The sequence below is a fragment of the Macaca thibetana genome, chromosome 15 (assembly GCF_024542745.1).
Source record: "Macaca thibetana thibetana isolate TM-01 chromosome 15, ASM2454274v1, whole genome shotgun sequence".
NCBI classification, from domain to species: domain Eukaryota; kingdom Metazoa; phylum Chordata; class Mammalia; order Primates; family Cercopithecidae; genus Macaca; species Macaca thibetana.
In genome coordinates, this window is record NC_065592.1 from 104,894,084 (window position 1) to 104,910,823 (window position 16,740).

At 49.8% G+C, this 16,740-nt stretch overlaps 2 protein-coding genes across 3 annotated transcripts in view; both read left to right on the top strand.

The window, feature by feature from the left end:
- The window catches only part of SUSD3 (sushi domain containing 3), a 401,112-nt gene that overhangs the window by 257,511 nt on the left and 126,861 nt on the right, over positions 1 to 16,740 (top strand). The window lies entirely within an intron of this gene.
- FGD3 (FYVE, RhoGEF and PH domain containing 3) overlaps positions 4,819 to 16,740 on the top strand; it is an 88,857-nt gene continuing 76,935 nt past the window's right edge. Inside the window, exon 1 of one of the 2 annotated variants that reach the window (XM_050761550.1) lies at positions 4,819 to 4,913. The gene's annotated coding sequence lies outside the window, so the exon portion shown is untranslated. Of the gene's footprint in view, positions 4,914 to 5,246; positions 5,409 to 16,740 lie in introns of those variants that run through there. The other variant, XM_050761546.1, reaches the window with a different exon arrangement.

The window sequence follows — 16,740 nt, forward strand, 5'->3', positions numbered from 1 at the left end:
AATTAAAACTGCCATCCCCTCCAGATGCAGTCCAGAAGGCAGGGGGCAACCTGGGCTAGGTAGCAGGGTGCTCCTTGAGGCCACCTGGGGAAGAGCATTCTCCTTCAGGGACCCTGGTGTCCCCAGGGGCTGACGGGGCTACACCGATTCAGCTCCAGAGCCTACCAGGGCTAGCACTGAGGTCAGAGAGCCCAGGAGCCCAGAAAAGAGAATCTTGGAGCTCCCATGTCCAGGGACACTCACTGCCCACCCTCACCCAGAACCGCTGTTCCCGAAGGATTTTACGCATTGCTGATGGAGACGAGCCAAGTGGATCAAGCAGTCTTCATGACGGGAATAGAGGGGCTGCTGTGGGGCGCCCTTGATGGCCAGCTGTGGGGCCTTGGCTGGGCCATGCCCTCCTCTGAGTCTCAGTTTCCTCACCTGTGGAACAGAGTTAATGATGGACCACCCAGGAGCAAATGATAGCCTTGTGTGAGGGCCTGGCATGTACAAAGTATTTAGAACTAGGTATTCATCATATATTCCACATACAGATGGACATGCAGTTATTTTGTAAAGAGTTCTTATTTAATTCCAATTTGTTGTGTAACACTTTACTCCTTCCCTTTGACCAGTTGCTACAGAAAGCAAATTCTGTTTTGCGGTAGGCTTTCACCTCCGGCCGCTGCACAGTGCGTTGTATGTCCCGGTAGGTTCTTCAGCATCTCGGAGGGAGGCTGCCATTTCTGGGCTGCTGGGCCCTAGCAGGTCTGACACAGCCAGTGCCCTGTGGCCGCATGCCCAGATGCTGAAACTTGTTCCTGGCTCAGCAGTTTGGAAAGAGTTGGTGCCACTACCTGTTCCTTCTCCTCCAGAATCAGACGGGAGGGTGGGGGCTAGCAGGAGCGGGTGTGAGACTGTCCACTGGGGCGACAGGAAGCTGCAATTGATACTTCCGCTGTGAAATGTCACAAGCTTGTGGCTGAAAGCTACAAAGAAAGGGGAACGTGTCCAGCCCTCTGAGATGAGGCACTGGCACCTTTGTGCTCCTAGGCAGCAAAGGAGGACTTTCTTATTGGTGCAGGCAGCCACTTGGATATTTAAAAACCTGATAAATAAAGCTTGGAATTGAAGTGTTTCTGCATTTTTCTGGGGGAAATCCACATTGCTCAAACCTCAAGTGAAGGCACCTTTTCTTTGCTGAGACTTTTTAATTTTATTTTATTTTTGAGATGGAGTCTCACTCTGTTGCGCAGTCTGGAGTGCAATGGCGTGATCTCAGCTCACTCCAACCTCTGTCTCCCAGGTTCAAGTGATTCTCCTGCCTCAGCCTCCCCAGTAGCTGGGATTACAGGTGTGAGTCACCACACCTGGCTAGTTCTTGTATTTTTAGTAGAGACGAGGTTTCACCATGTTGGCCAGGCTCGTCTCGAACTCCTGACCTCAAGTGATTCGCCTGCCTCGGCCTCCCAAAGTGCTGGGATTGTAGTCGTAAACCACCATGCCTGGCCTTGCTAAGGCTTTTGAACACAAAAGTTGCCATGGGCTCAGGCTATTTAGGGCTGAGTTCCACGGTACCATGTGGCCGACACTTTCCGTGGCAGGCCAGGGACCACCTTCTGGGGCAGGACTTGGGGCTGACCTGGACATGTTGTAGCTCTCACTCTCCTTAGTGTTTTAGAAGTCATGAAACAGCCATTCTCTGAGAGGTGTGTGAGAGTTTTGGGTGAAAAAACCCAGATTTTGATAATTAAATGAAACTGCCTAGGGAAAGTACCTGGAACATAATGGATACTTCGAAAACAAAGGAAATCCCTTGTTTTTTATTTTTATGTTTTATTTTTCCTGTTTTTTGTTTATTACATATTTTTCTTTCTCTCTCTCTCTCTCTTTTTTTTTTTTTTTTTTTTTTTGAGACAGAGTCTCACTGTATTGCCCAGGCTGGAGTGCAGTGGCGCAATCTCTGAATTGCGCAATCACTGAAGCTCCGCCTCCCTCCTGGGTTCACACCATTCTCCTGCCTCAGCCTCCCAAGTAGCTGGGACTACAGGCACCCGCCACCTCACCAGGCTAATTTTTTGTATTTTTATTAGAGATGGGGTTTCACTGTGTTAGCCAGGATGGTCTTGATCTCCTGATTGTGTGATCTGCCCACCTTGGCCTCCCAAAGTGCTGGGATTACAGGCGTGAGCCACTGTGCCCGGCCTATTATACATTTCTCATCACAACAAAAGAAAACAAGAAGAATATCTGCACAGAGTCCCACAACACACTCTGTCCTCTCCACGCGTGCAGAAATAGTTTTGACCAGGTGGTAATTGCAGCTTTCATGATTCTGTTTTTATTCTTTGCAGTGTTTTCCTATGTTGCCACATAACACTCCTGATTATTTTAACAGCCACATGACATTTTGTGCATCAGCTCTTCAGGAGCAAAAGACCATTTAGTGAGACGAAGGCATTTTTCCTAGACCACAAGTCTATGTTTTTATTTGTGGGATTCTTCCCGGCACAGCGAAGGCCAGATCAGGACAGCTAGAGTGAGGAACCCGGAGTTGTCTCCACAGGAAGGGATGAGAAGCACAGGATTCCCCTGGTCCTGAGAGCCATCCCCGGGCATGGCCTGTTGGTCCAGACACTGCGTGGGAAGTCACCTACCATGCAGGCACATAGTGACCAACTGGCAGCCCTGTGAGGCTGACCCTGTGGGACTGGGGTACAGGCTGCTGCCACACCGCTGGTTCTTGCCCAACGCAAGTCCCAAGAACAAACCAGAAACGCGGACCCACAGGAGGTCCTCAGCTTGACAGAACTGAGCTCCCCTTGTAAGAACAAGGGGTCTAGGCCGGGTGTGGTGACTCATACCTGTAATCCCAGCTACTCTGGAGGCTGAGGCAGGAGAATCATTTGAACCCGGGAGGCAGAGATGGCAGTGAGCCGAGATGGCACCACTGCACTGCAGCCTGGGCAACAGAGTGAGACACCATCCCAAGAATAAAAAAAGAAAAAAAGAACAAGGGGTCCGGAGGGTCTTGGGTCCACATGCTCTGGGTGGTGTGTGGCGTCCTGGGTTTACAGGAATTTCTCCATCCCTCTGTAAGATGGGCGTGTGGGAGTGTAAAAATGAGCCATTGTTCACGGTGCCTTGAGCGCATCCGGGCAGAGTGGGGTCTGTGGGTCAGGGCTCGGTGAGAGAGAGGCGTCCGTCGGAGAAGGGAAAAAGTGCTCGATTGCTGGTTTCTACCCATGTCTACTTCCTATCAGGGACTGCAAGGGCAGAGAGTAGAGAAGCACCAGCAAAGAACTGGCTGGGACCCAAGAAGGACTGGGTGGGAAGAATCCCATGGCCATAGGAGAACACTTATTAAAAGCAAAAAGGTTGCGATATGTTTCAGGGTGAGAAAAACACACCTAAAACAACAGGCATGGTAGAGTCTGATTAAAAAATAAAAAGCACATGTAAATACCGGAGTAGTAGAATGGTACCAGCTGGCATGAATAGAGCAATAAGGGGGAGTTGGGCCATGGGTGTATTTGTGTCCCACGGAATTCTCTGGCAATGCCGAAGGAGGCTCAGCTAGAAGATGTAGAAGATGTCCACTTTACAGTTGAGGGTAAGATGTCCCTCGCTTGAGGCGTGGGCCGAGGCTTAGACCTCGGTTTTGGCACTTAGGGACATCCTTTTCCTTCAAAATATTTTCTCTTCATTGCTTTTTCTCCTTCCTTCCTTCTTTCCTTCCTTCCTTCCTCCCTCCCTCCCTCCCTCCCTCCCTCCCTCCCTTCCTTCCTTCCTTCCTTCCTTCCTAGGCAGAGTCTCTCTGTCACCCAGGTTGGATGGAGTGCAGTGGTGCAACCTCGGCTCATTGCAACCTCCGCCTCCTGGGTTCAAGCGATTTGAACATCATACACATACTGCTGAGACCAGCTCAGCTGGGGAGACCCTAACTCAGCAGCGCTAGAGGAATTAAAGACACACACACAGAAATATAGAGTGTGGAGTGGGAAATCAAGAGTCTCACAGCCTTCAGAGCTGAAAGTCTCGAATAGAGATTTACCCACATATTTATTGACAGCAAGCCAGTGATAAGCATTGTTTCTATAGATTACAGATTAATTAAAAGTATTCTTTATGGGAAATAAAGGGATGGATAGTTATCAGCAGCAGGAGCATGTCCTTAAGGCACAGATCGCTCATGCTATTGTTTGTAGTTTAAGAATGCCTTTAAGCGGTCTTCTGCCCTGGGGGGGCCAGGTGTTCCCTGCCCTCATTCCGGCAAACCCACAACCTTCAGCGTGGACGTCATGGCCATCATGAACATGTCACAGTGCTGCAGAGATTTCTGAAGCACTGTGGGCTGGGGGCCAGTTTATGGCTAGATTTTAGGGCCTATTCCCAACACATACCACAACACAACACACACCACATAAACCATACATGCACCATGCATACCACACACTACACATTGCACACACACCGCCATACCACACACACATCATACACAACATACCACATACACAACACAGCGCATCCATACCACACCACACAAAAACCACAAAACATACCATACACACATCACATCCCACACACAACACACACACACAACACAACACACATACACTACAAAGCGCATCACACACACCATACATCAGATACATCATGCACAGCCTACCACACATACACATACCACATATACATGCCACACGCTGCACACACACCGCACACACAAGCATGCACAGCGCACACACACGTCACACACACGCACAGGCACGCACAGGCTCTGCACCAAGACCTCTCCCAGCAAGAGCCTATTTCCCACTCTACCCTCTCTAAGCCTGGAGGAAAGTGCTCACGCCTAAAAAGGCGTTTCCTTGTGGTGAAGGAGCAAAGAAAGTTCCTGCTGCCCCAGGACACTCTAGAAAAGTCTGGCAGAGGTAATGGCTCCCGGTAGAGGTGTCAGGAAAAATAAACAGCATTTCCCCCTTGGCCTGAGGGACCCGCTCGGCCCGCAGCCCCCAGCCCTCGTTGCCATGGAGAGCGGCCTGCGCACCCGGGCCGGCGCCCCCAGCCCTCCCACGGACTCTCCGCGGGCGGCTTTGTCAGGGCTCAGCGCGTCCCTGCAGCTGCGAGGGGAGGAGGAGACGCGGCGGCTGCCTGTGGGTGCCGCGGCCCTTCGGGGCGGGCCGGGGAGGCGGGACCGCTCCTCGGAACCCCAGAGACTTAGTGCTGGGCTGATTGGGGCGGGAAGCGCAGCGCGGCCCTCCGGGTCCCCAGGGAGACCCCAGCCTCCTGCCGCCCACTGTGAGCGACGGCTCCGGGGCTCCTCTGGAAGCGGCTCCTGCAAGCCCCGAGTTCGCCTGTGCGGAGCTGGGGGAGCCTCCGACTTCCCTGTTTGCTTTGTAAATGGTTTCCGTCCCTAGAGGAAGGCGGTGAGTAGGTTCATTGCAAAAGGTGGAGATTTTCGTTGGTTTCAGGTGGCTTTGAGATCCTGTGTGGGGTAATTTTTCTGGGTGTCCGGGGCTGAGCAGGGCTTCTCCAGGGGGCGGGCTGGCGGGAGCCCTCTGAAGGAGGAGGAGGTGACTGCCTGGTGTGTAGTTTGAAAAGGGGTTTTAATCGGCTTTCTGCCCCCTCCTGAGCACAGCCCAGGGGAGACTGAGCTGAAGAAGACCACCTGGGCAGTCCTCGCGGTGGGTGCTGGGGCCCCTGGCTCTGGAACAGGATTCTCTAGGATACCTGCTGAATGAGAAGTGCTAGGCTGGACTGTGATGAGACCTGTTTTATTTCTGGATTTCTTCACCCCTGCCCATTCTTCCCATTTCTTTTCAAATGGATGGGAAAAGAAAATAGTCTGCTTGAAAAAAAGAACACATGTCATTGCCTGGGCGATTGCCATGGCAACGGAGACCCCATGTCAGATGCTGGGATTGTCTTTTCTTTTTGTTACCTTACTCTTACCACTCGGCATTTCCCCTAAGTGTCACCTCTTGTAAGGGAGAAAACAAAACCAGGGTGAAAGCGGGTGCTTTGGCGCTGCTAGGCAAAAGTTTGAGGTTCATTAAGACCTCCGGTTCTTCGGATAGACATGGGTGGAAAGAGGCCGCAAGGCCGGCCGTGCCCCTTTTCGTGGTTGGTGTCTCTGGTCCTTGCGGATCCAGGTTGTCCCGGCTCTTTGACTGCATGTTTCCTGTGCTCTGTGTCTGTGAATCAGGACAGTTAGAATGTTGTCATTTTCTGGGATGGCTGGGAAATACAGGTATCACTGCCTAAAATCAGTTTGAGGTGTAAATGATGAGTGTGTGTGTGTTGCATCTATGTATGTGTGTGCACAGGATTTAATGTTGTGAACTATTAGGATGACAGCAAACCCCAGCCCCAGTGAGGTGGACCCTCTCTTTCATATTGTGCAGAAAAGTTACACATTTCTCAGCAGCAGGGAAACCTGGCTGCTTTCTGGCCGCTGCCCATGGCTCTTCTTCCCAGGCCCTTGTGTTGGGGCAGCGGGTGGTCAGCTGAAGGCCAGCTGGCTTTGGACACAACGCCTTCTCTGTGTTGTGCCCAGGGTCCCAGCTCATTCACTGAGAGTCAGCGGCTCACACCATCTGTTCTGGGGTTGGGCTGTGTCCCAAGTGCCCCTCCTCATCCTCAGACCTCAGGACTCACTGGGCAGAGGTTGGGCTGGGGCTGGAGGCCTCAGTTTCCTTATCTGCAAAATGAGGGTTATGACAGCTCATCCCTTGGGCCTTTAGTTGGGCTCCTGGGGGACTGTAGGCTTCTCCAAACGCATCATGGTACTGGCTTTTCTCTGGACACCCCAGAGAGGGGGTCACACATGATCTGGGGGAGATCAGAGCAGGACACATCCTCCTGTCACCATGGAGCACATGTGCTGAGGGACTGGTGCCTGGAAAGGGAAGCAATGTGGAAGGAAATCTGGCCCCATCCTGTGGACCAGTGCCTCAGTTTCTCCATTTGTAAGTGGGGTCATGTGTCACCCCCTGGTGGCTTGCTCTTGGGTGAAAGAGCCGAAGACTGCATTTTCACTGTGTGTGACCTGTATGGAAGCCTCTCATCCGCGACAGTGTCTGACAAGCACCTGCCGGTCTGCAGTGGGGCGTCCGTCCACTCTGGCTATGGGGGAGATGTGGGCCCATTTCCCCATCATCCCTGCGTGTCCAAGCTCATGAGTACCAGTGCTGACTCAGTCCTGCAGCATCAGTTCAGCCTTGGGGTGTCCTCATTCTCCAGGACATCCCAAGGAGGGATATCCAGCATCTCTCCTTGAGGGTCCCACCCTCAGGGACAGGATGGGTTTGGGTGGTAGCCATGGCTCTGCAGTCTCAGGTTGCCGAGGGCCACCAGGCAGCAGCTCTTGGCCCTGAGTGTATCTGTGTGGGCCAAGAAGGGGCGAGGTGCTTGTGTGTGCAGAAATGTGCCAGTAAGGACAGGGGAGACTCAGGCTTCCTCCACAGCACCCTTGTCAGGGTGTGCCTGTGGGGGTGGGGCTCCCTCCTCCCACCACAACCCTCTGAGGAGCTCTCCCTGTCCTGTTGGCCAAGGAGCTCTGTGCCCACCGGCAGGGGCTCAACTAACCAACCAACTAACCAAGCAACGAATTCATCAACTCCCTTTCTTTTCTGTTTTCACCCTTTCCTCCTACTCCCTTCTTTTCCTCCCTTCCTTCCCCCCTCTCTTCTTTCCTTCCTCTTTTTTCCCCTTTTCTCCTCCCTTCATCTGTTCACCTGTTATTCCAGAAACGATCTGGTTCAGCATAGAGTGCAAAGGATAAAAAGAAGCAGATGGGGCCGGGCACGTTGGCTCACACCTGTAATCCCAGCACTTTGGGAGGCCGAGGCAGGTGGATCATGAGGTCAGGAGATTGAGACCATCCTGGCTAACATGGTGAAACCCCGCCTGTACTAAAAATACGAAAAATTAGTCGGGCGTGGTGGCGGGCGCCTGTAGTCCCAGCTGAGGCAGGAGAATGGCGTGAACCCAGGAGACAGAGGTTGCAGTGAGCTGAGATCGTGCCACTGCACTCCAGCCTGAGTGACAGAGCGAGATTCCATCTCAAAAAAAAAAAAAAAAAAAAAGAAGAAGCAAATGGGTGAAAAGTAAGAGCAGGAAGAGCAGGTTGGATTTGCCAGGCAGAACTTGTCATGGGGATGATGAAGTCTGAGGACACTGAGCAGGCTCCGGCCCCATGCGGCTTGGCAGTCCCTGCTCACAGAGGCCTGGACTTGGACCAACACTCCTGGGCCCCTGACTGAGGGTGGGGAAAGAAGGGGTCACACATGATTCAGGAGGGGTTCATTCAAGGCTGGCAAATGTAGCCCGAGTCCCTTCTGACCCCTGGTAGGGCCCTCATGAACTGTGGAGGCTGTGGTAGTCTGTGGCTAGAGTGCCTGGTGACATTTGCTCTAAAGAATTAAATCCCGATGTAGATGAGTCCACCCAGGAGGGATCTGTGGATAACAGCCGCTAAGTGACCTGGGGACGGCTGCCTTTTCTGCCTAGGCAGATGGAAGTGGAGCCAGGATCCTTGTTTTGCCACATCCCCTGCATGCTGACGAGGAGACGGGCAGCAGATGTGGCCCCATCCAGTGCTGGAGATTTGCTTCTCCCCGAGATCTGGCTGCCCCTGGCCTGCCTGGGCCCTGAGGAGAATGAGGAGAGGCAAGGGTGCCTAGAAGAAAGGTCACAGAGGTTGAGGGAGCCCTGCAGGCTGAGGATTGTGGGCAGGGGCTACTGAGACACCAGGTTGCTCTGGGGGTCCCGCTCTAGGGCTAGTGTGTTCATGAGGGAATTCCAACAGGCCTTTTAGGAATGTGGGGCTTTTAGAAGGAAAATGGTGGCTGTTTGTGGTGGCTCCCACCTGCAATCCCAGCACTTTGGGAGGCCGAGGTGGGAGGATCAGGAGGTCAGGAAATCGAGACCATCCTGGCTAACATGGTGAAACCCTGTCTCTACTACAAATACAAAAAATTAGCTGGGTGTTATGGCAGGCGCCTGTAGTCCCAGCTACTCAGGAGGCTGAGGCAGGAGAATGGAGTGAACTCGGGAGGCGGAGCTTGTAGTGAGCCGAGATTGTGCCACTGTGCTCCAGCCTGGGTGACAGAGCGAGACTCTGTCTCAAAAAAAAAAAAAAAAAAAAAGAAGAAGGAAAATGGTGTATAGCATACTAATATGTGCTTGTTGAATGAATATATGAAGAAGGCCTTGTATTTTTCTGGTTACTGATATCCAGTAATTCTAAGTATTCCTAGCTTGTCTTCTCTGGGTAAATTATTTTGCTTTTCAGAATATGCCAGCTAGACACAACCCGTAAGGTAGAATTTTTCACTGAAATGTGTCTTACATGGAACTTGTAACTTCCTAAAATAAAGTTATGTAGCCGAACAGGATGGCTCACGCCTGTAATCCCAGCACTTTGAGAGGCCGAGGTGGGTGGATGACTTGAGCCCGCAGTTCGAGACCAGCTGGACAACATGGTGAAACCCTTCTCTGCAAAAAAATACAAAAATAAGCCAGGTGTGGTGGCACACGCATGTAGTACCAGCTACTCGGGAGACTGAGGTGGCAGGATTGCTTGAACCCAGAGGTTGAGGCTGTAGTGAGCCATGATTGTGCCACTGTGCTCTAGCCTGGGTGACAGAGTGAGACCCTGTCTCAAAAAAAAATTGATTAATTAATTAAAGTTGTGTAGAGTTGGCGAGACGTGGGGTTGTGTCTGAGCATGCTCATGTTCTTGGTCCTTGAAACGCTGGTGCCCGCAGGATTCATGTAGCTGCGGAGGTGGTAAACTGAAGGAATAAAACTGCTGGCCTTTGCCCATGCAAAGTAGGTGCAAAGTAGGCTTGGGGGGATCCCAGTCAGAAGACCCTGACTTTACAGCCGCAGAGAGGATGCCCCTGGCCCCCAGTTCCAGGGCAGGCAAAATCTGAGGGGCTAAGATCTTCAGTGGCAAAAGGGGCATCTGGTTCTTTGACCCTCTCCCTGATCCTGCTTTTAATCAAGTTCCAAAAAATTTTGTCTGCAAAACAAACTGTGCTGCATAAGAAATAATTCGTTGCCCTAATTCGTCCATTAGACTTCACACTTGACTCCCCACGGGCTTCTTAATATCCCTGGTTTCCAGCTCATGGGAGTCGATGCAGGGGGTGACCAGAGCACATCTCTGTTTATTTTCAAGTATGCAAAGGATATATGCGCATATCACTGTTGAAAATTAAAAAAAAAAATTTTTTTTGAGACGGAGTCTCGCTCTGTCACCCAGGCTGGAGTGCAGTGACATGATCTCAGCTCACTACAAGCTCCGCCTCCCGGGTTCCCACCATTCTCCTGCCTCAGCCTCCTGAATAGCTGGGACTGCAGGCGCCCACCACCACGCCCAGCTAATTTTTTGTATTTTTTAGTAGAGACGGGGTTTCATCTTGTTAGCCAGGATGGTCTCGATCTCCTGACCTCGTGATCCTCCCACCTCGGCCTCCCAAAGTGCTGGGATTACAAGCGTGAGCCACGGCGCCCGGCCCAAAAATCAAAATGTTTTGAAGCCGAAGCGCCCCCCACCCCATCCTGTACCCTCCAATCCTAAGGCCCTCCTTAACATGAAGGTTGAGCAAGTGTGGCTCAGATCTCTCCTTCCTTCCCCCTCTTCCTCCTTCTCTTCCTTCCTCTCTCCCTCTCTTCTTTCTCCCTTTCCTTGTTTCTCTCCTTCCTTCCTTTTCTCTTTCCTTCCCCTTCCCTCCCTCCTTCCTTTTTTTCTCCTTTAGAATAGTGCTGCTGTGATCACCCTCAGGTGCCTCCAATTCTAACCTTTCTGGGTACTTTCTCCCCCCAGGTCTCCCAGCTCAGCATCTGCCCTTAAAGGAAACCTAAATGAACATGTGCTGTTGCATTCTGAATAGCCTCTGGTTGATCAGGAGCTTAGACTAAGGACTGAATAGTAAAGGGTGGATCCAAGTGATTGTGAGAATACCACTTGGCAGAATGTGATGTCTGGATTGGACATGGAGTGCATAGGAAGGGACCCCGCACTTCCCTGGGTATATGAGTGTTTCTGGTTGACGCTGTGCAGCTGCCCCATAACAATGCTGGAATTATCCTTTATTCAGGGCCTGATTGAGTGGGGGTGTGGCCACCCCTTTATTGCCTTATTTTTTTAATGTATATCATTCTCTATTTACACATTGATAATTTTTTCCGACAGGGTAAAAAAAAATGCACCAGACGCAGCACTTTCGTGTAAGTATAGACACATCAGGGCTCTTTGTCAAGGATAAGAAACAATCGCTCCCACTTCAGGCTCTAATGTTGTCATAGCCAACTGCCAGAACTGCTCTGTAATTACGTCTCCTGAGTGGAAAACTCTCAAAATGCCTCTTGGTCTAAGAGTTTGAAGCTGGGATTGCCTCTCCACTTTGGCTAAGATGACTAAAGCATCACATATTTTTAGAGCAACTTTTAAGAAGTGAGGTATGGTGAGTGATGACTAGCGAGCTCCTCACTGCTCACACTGTAGCATTTTACACGCATTTTCCCAGGGAGCCCCCAGGAACCTGGCATCCAGGGATATTTTCCTCGTGTTGGGGTGAAGGGGCTCACACAATGTCACCTGCACACGGGCCTCACAGTTCCAGATCTGGGCTTGTCCACCCTCCCAGCTGCCTGCTCAGGAGGAAGGCAGGTAAAGTTAAGGGCAGTGCCAAGGTTTAGGAAATATTGTCTGTCTTTGGACCAAATGTAATTTCAGTTTAAAGTAACCTAGAAAATGTTTTGCAAAAAATGTGTTTTCAGAAAGCAGAATTACACTCAGTATCCCTTCTTTTTTTGGTTTGTCAACCACATTTTTCCTTAGAGAGATTTAGGACAGCTAAGTAGAAATTAAATTTTCCATATGTAAACAGGCATGGAGACAGCTGGCTTTCATTGGGCAATAGTTCCCAGCTGGGAATCTCCAATGAGCAATGAGCGATTTCGATTCTTGTATTTTTAAACAGGTTGGCTTTCCTCCCAATTGCAAATATAAATGTTCCTGGTAGAAATTTGTATGTTACTGAGAAGCATCAAGAAGCAAATGAAAATTCCCAGAAGCTCACCACCCAGAGACGGTCACCCTGAGGGTTTCACACAGCCTCTGTCTGGGGAGCCTTCGTTTCCTTCTGTCTTGTCTATTGTTAGGTCACATGTTCAGTAGGATTTGTCTTGGAGCCTGAACGCTGACAAAGGTGCACCACCCCCCAACCCCATCCAAAGCCACATGGGAATGACTCCTCTGGTCCCACCCACTTCCGGCCCTGGCTAGTGTGTTATTTTTGTGGCTTTCCCCTGTCTTGTCAAAAGAATGAGAGTAACTCAACGTGGATACTTTGTCCAAACCTTGGGTCTCAAGGGTTCTGGGAAGGATCTAAGACCTGTGGTTCTCGGTTCCCAAAAGCAGGCAGGTGATTGGAGAAGCAGCTGGGCTCTGAGTCCTGTGCCCATGTGGCCCAAGTGACTGGCTGTGACCCTAATAAGTGAGCAGAAGGGCAGGGGCCGGGGTCACCTTGCACAGGAGGAGTGGAAGCCGTAAGTGTCTCTGCAGGCTAGAGCCGCTCCTTCCTCAGGGGCCATCTCCCGAGCCTGCAGAGTATTCTTGTGTCCTAGGAGCCGCTCAGCAAATGGTTGTTGACTGACTGAGTGACAGCACTTTGGCCTCTCTGAACCTCAGTGTCCTGGTTATTGAATGGGACTCTTACTTCCAAGCTCTTTACTCCCCTGAGCCCCTGGTCCCCTGGTTCCCCTTTGTCCTGCACCTCAGGCTGTGTCCTAGAGACCAGCCGCCTCAGCTGCATCTCGTTAGGCTCTGAGTGTCGTGGCCTTAACAGTTCCTCCACCTCTCTGAACCACAGCTTTGTCTTCTGGAAAAGGAGAAATGAGAGGATGCTTGGAGCATCGTTGCCTGCATTCATGGAACTCATGGTCTGCCTGGAGAGTGATGGTGATATGGTGTCTGTGTGTCCAAGAGCCAGGTGCACCCAGAGGGAAACTCTAAAGCTGGTGTGGCCAGGGGCGGCCAAGAAGCAGAGAGAACAGGGTCCGTGACGGTGGGGAGAGGTGCTCCCAACCATTGCCGAGGCCGGGAATGAGGCTGGGAGGCTGCAAGGACCGGGTTCCAGCCGGGCCAACTCTGACATGACGCTGAGGATTCCAGTGTTACTGTGAGTCACTTGTCAGCTCACTGCTTCTCTTAAGAGCCAAGGGATGGCCAGGCGCAGTGGCTCACGCTTGTAATCCCGGCACTTTGGGAGGCTGAGGTGAGGTGTAATCACCTGAGGTCGGGAGTTCGAGACCAGCCTGACCAACATGGAGAAACCCCATCTCTACTAAAAAAAAAAAAAAAAAAAAAAACAACAACAACAACAACAAAATTAGCCAGGCATGGTGGCGCATGCCTGTAATCCCAGCTACCCAGGAGGCTGAGGCAACCTGGGGAACAAGAACAAAACTCCCTGTCAAAAAGAAAAAAAAGAAAAAAAGAGCCAAGGGATGCCACTAGCTGGTTGTTTAATTAAACTTTTTATTTTGAAATGACTGTATAGACACATAACAGATAATGCAGAGACACTATGGGTCTTTACCCAGGAGTTCCCAGTGGTGACAGCTTGCAAAACGATATAGCTCGGACATTGACACTGGTACAGTCAAGACACAGAGCAGCACCAGCACAGGGAGCCTCCTGCAGCCCTTTGATGTCCACACCTGCTCCCTGCCTGCCCCGGACAGCAGCCAATCTGTTCTGTTTCTACAATTTTGTCATTTTGAGAATGTTTTATAAATGGAATCATATAGCATGTAACCTTTTGAAATTATCCTTTTTCCACCAGCATAATCCCTTGGGATTTGTCTAAGGGAATTCATCCAGGGGAATCATCACACATCTCGGCTGCTGTGTGTGTCAGTAGTGTTTCCTTGTTATTGCTGAGTGCTGTTGTGTGGCATGGATGTACCATAGTTCATGTGTAAATGGCAACACAGTTTTCATCTCCGTGTCTGCATGTTCATTGCCAGTATATACAAATTCAAGTGATTTTTGCGACTTGATTTTGTATCCCTGACCTTGCTAAATTCACATACTAGTTCTGGGAGGTTTTTTTTTTTTTCTGTTTCTTGGCATTTTCTTTGTAGACAATCATGTCATCTGCAAACGTGGACAATTTTATTTCTTCCTTTCTGCTCAGCGTGCATTTTCTTTTCTGTTCTTGTTTTATTGCGCTGTCTAGAACCTTCTCCACTATGTTGAATAAGAGTGGTGAGAGCAGGCGTCTTTGCCTTCTTCTCACTTTAGGGGACTATTATGGGCCTGACTATGTCCCTGCAAAATACACGTTGAAGCCCTAATCCCCAGGACCTCCGAATGTAACTGTATTGGAGACAGGGCCTTTAGAGAGGTAATGAAGTTAAAATGAGGTGCTGAGAGTGGGTGCTGATCTGTCATGACTGGTGTCCAATAGAAAGAGCTGAGGACTCACAGAGGGACAACCACGTGAGGACACAGGGAGACGATGGCTGCTTGTAAGCCAGGGAGAGAGGCCTCAGGAGAAACCGACCCTGCCAACACCTTGATCTCAGAGTTCCAGCCTCCAGGAACATGAGAAAGTAAATTTTCGACCTTTCGGCCACCTAGCCAGTGGGACTTTGTTATAGCAACCCACGGTAAACTAAGACACTGCCCTTCAGAGCGCCACAGGGCACCTCTGTTCTGACTTCAGAAACTAGTTCCGCCTGACTTTGAACTTCATCTAACAGTCTTTTGTGTCTGGCTTCGAGATCCATCCATATAATTGCTTTTTTTTTTTTTGAGGCAGAGTCTTACTGTGTCTCCCAGGCTGGAGTGCAGTGGTGCAATCACAGCTCACTGCAACCTTGACCTCCGGGGCTCAAGCAATCTCCTGCCACAGCCTCTGAGTAGTTGGGACTACAGGCACATGCCACCACCCCCAGCTCTACATCACTGTTATGTCAATGGCTTACTCCTTTTTATTGCTGAATCCTGTTCTATCTATATTATGGCTGCACCATACTTTGCTTATAACGCATTCTCCGGTTGTCAGACACTTGGGTCGTTTCCAGCTTCGAGTTATGAATACAGCTGCTCTGCACATTTGGGTACAGGTCTTTGTGTGAACAGATGTTTTCTTTTCTCTTGGGTAGATACCTAGAAGTGCAATTGCTGGGTCATAGGGAAGGTGTATATTTAACTGTGAGAAAATGCCAAACAGTTTTCCAAAGTGGTTGTGCAGTTTTCTGCTCCCATCAGCATGAGAGTTTCGCACTGAGGGTTACGTTTGCGCCACATCCTTGCCAGCACATGGCATTGTCAGTCTTTTTCACTGTAGCCATTCTGCTGGGACTGGAATCATTCCTCAGTGCGGTTTCTAGTTTCCCTGGTGGCCGCAGTGTTGCCCACCAGCTCGTGTACTTACTGTCTATTTAGGTAACTTAAGTCAAATGCTTGTTCCAGTTTTTTGTTTCTCATTTTAAAAATGGAATCGTTTGTCCTTTTTTTAATTATTGACTTGTAGGAATCTTTATGTATTCTGAACACAAATCTTTTATCAGATATATGTATTGCAAATGTTTTCTCCAAATCTGTGATTTACCTTTGAAATTTTCTTTTCTTTTCTTTTTTTATTTTGAGACAGAGTCTCGCTCTGTTGCCCAGGCTGGATGCAGTAGCATGATCTCTGCTCACTGCAGCCTCCACTTACCAGGTTCAAGTGATTCTCCTGCCTCCGCCTCCAGAGTAGCTGGGATTACAGGTGTGTACCACTATGCCCGGCTAATTGTTGTATTTTTGTGGAGATGAAGTTTCACCATGTAGGCCAGGCTGGTCTTGAACTCCTGACCTCAGGTGATCTGCCCACCTCAGCCTCCCAAAGTGGTGGGATTACAGGCATGAGCCACAGCACCCCGCTGCCTTTGAATTTTTTTTTAATATTTAATTTTTTTTTTTTTTTTTTTTTGAGATAGGGTCTCATTCTGTCACCCAGGCTGGAGTGCAGTGGCATGATTTCAGCTCACTGCAACCTCCGCCTCCCAGGTTCGAGTGATTCTCCTGCCTCAGCCTCCCAAGTAGCTGGGATTACAGGTGCGTACCACCACGCCCAGCTAATTTTTGTATTTTTGGTAGAGACAGGGTTTCTCTATGTTGGCCAGGCTGGTCTCCAACTCCTGACCTCAGGTGGCCTTCCAAAATGTTGGAATTACAGGCGTGAGCCACCATGCCTGGCCTTAAAGACTTAATTTTTTTAATGGCAGTTTTACATTCACAGTAAAATTGAGAGGAAGGTACAGAGATTTCCTATATATTCCCTGACCCCACACATTCATAGACACTCCCTTTATCAGCATCCTCCCCAGAGGAGACGTTTGTTGTAACTGATGAACCTGCCTTGACATATCATTGTCACTCAGAGTCCATATGTGGCCGGCCTTTTCATGTTCCTAATGGTGCCTTTCCATAAGCAGAAGTTTTCTATGTTGATGAAACATATTTTCGTGTTGAAGAAGTTGTTTACCAAGTCTTTTGTGTGTGTGGCTTAGTGCCTTTTGTACCCCAAGAAATCATTACCAATGTCAAATTCATGAATATTTTCAGCTATGTGTTTTTAGAAGCTTTATAGTTTTAGCATTCACAATGAAGGTTTTGGTTCATTTCTAGCTATTTTCTGTGTATAGTGTGAGTAAGCAGTCAAGGTTCATTTTTTGGTAGGACTATCTAAA